This window comes from Carlito syrichta, unplaced genomic scaffold, assembly GCF_000164805.1.
Source record: "Carlito syrichta isolate Samal-C Ts95f unplaced genomic scaffold, Tarsius_syrichta-2.0.1 Scaffold309891, whole genome shotgun sequence".
NCBI lineage: Eukaryota > Metazoa > Chordata > Mammalia > Primates > Tarsiidae > Carlito > Carlito syrichta.
Genome location: NW_007253987.1, coordinates 384,479 through 385,275, shown reverse-complemented (window position 1 = coordinate 385,275; position 797 = coordinate 384,479).

The following is a 797-nucleotide window of genomic DNA, read 5'->3' as shown; positions in this document are numbered from 1 at the left end:
ACACTTCTACACTGTTGGTGGGAGTGTAAACTAGTTCAACCTCTGTGGAAAGCAGTGTGGCAATTCCTAAAAGCTCTAAAAATCGACCTTCCATATGACCCCGCAATCCCCCTACTGGGAATATACCCTGAAGAACACAAATCTCTCTATTAAAAAGATACCTGCACACGTATGTTTATCACAGCATTGTTCACAGTAGCAAGAACCTGGAAACAACCATGCTGCCTGTCAATAGAGGACTGGATTTTAAAAACATGGTACATATACACGATGGAATACTATGCAGCCATAAAAAAAGAACAAAATCATGAATTTCGCAGCAACCTGAATGGAACTAGAGTCTATAATACTGAGTGACCTCTCACAGAAACAAAGATCCGAGTATCACATGTTCTCATTCATATAATGGACCTTGAACATCCAATGTAATACTATAAGAAAATGACTGACAGTACTGGGAAACTATGGGGAGGAGGGAGATTGGATTAACAGTAGCAAATATCTGTCTGGGGACGGGGAAGCACCTCTTATCAACAGGGTGCCTGAATAAAACGTAATTGTATATCTAACCCCTAACTGTACCCCACAAAACCATAATAAAAAATATTTTAAAAAAATAATAATAAAAATAAAGCACAAATCTTACTTTGTTAAAAAATGAATAAATAAAATTGGTATGTCTTCTTATTGAATTGATCCCTTTATCATTATATAAGAACCATCTTTGTCTTTTTTTAATGCTTTTATTTAAAGTCTGTTTTATCTGATATGAGAATGGCTATTCCTGCTTATTTTTT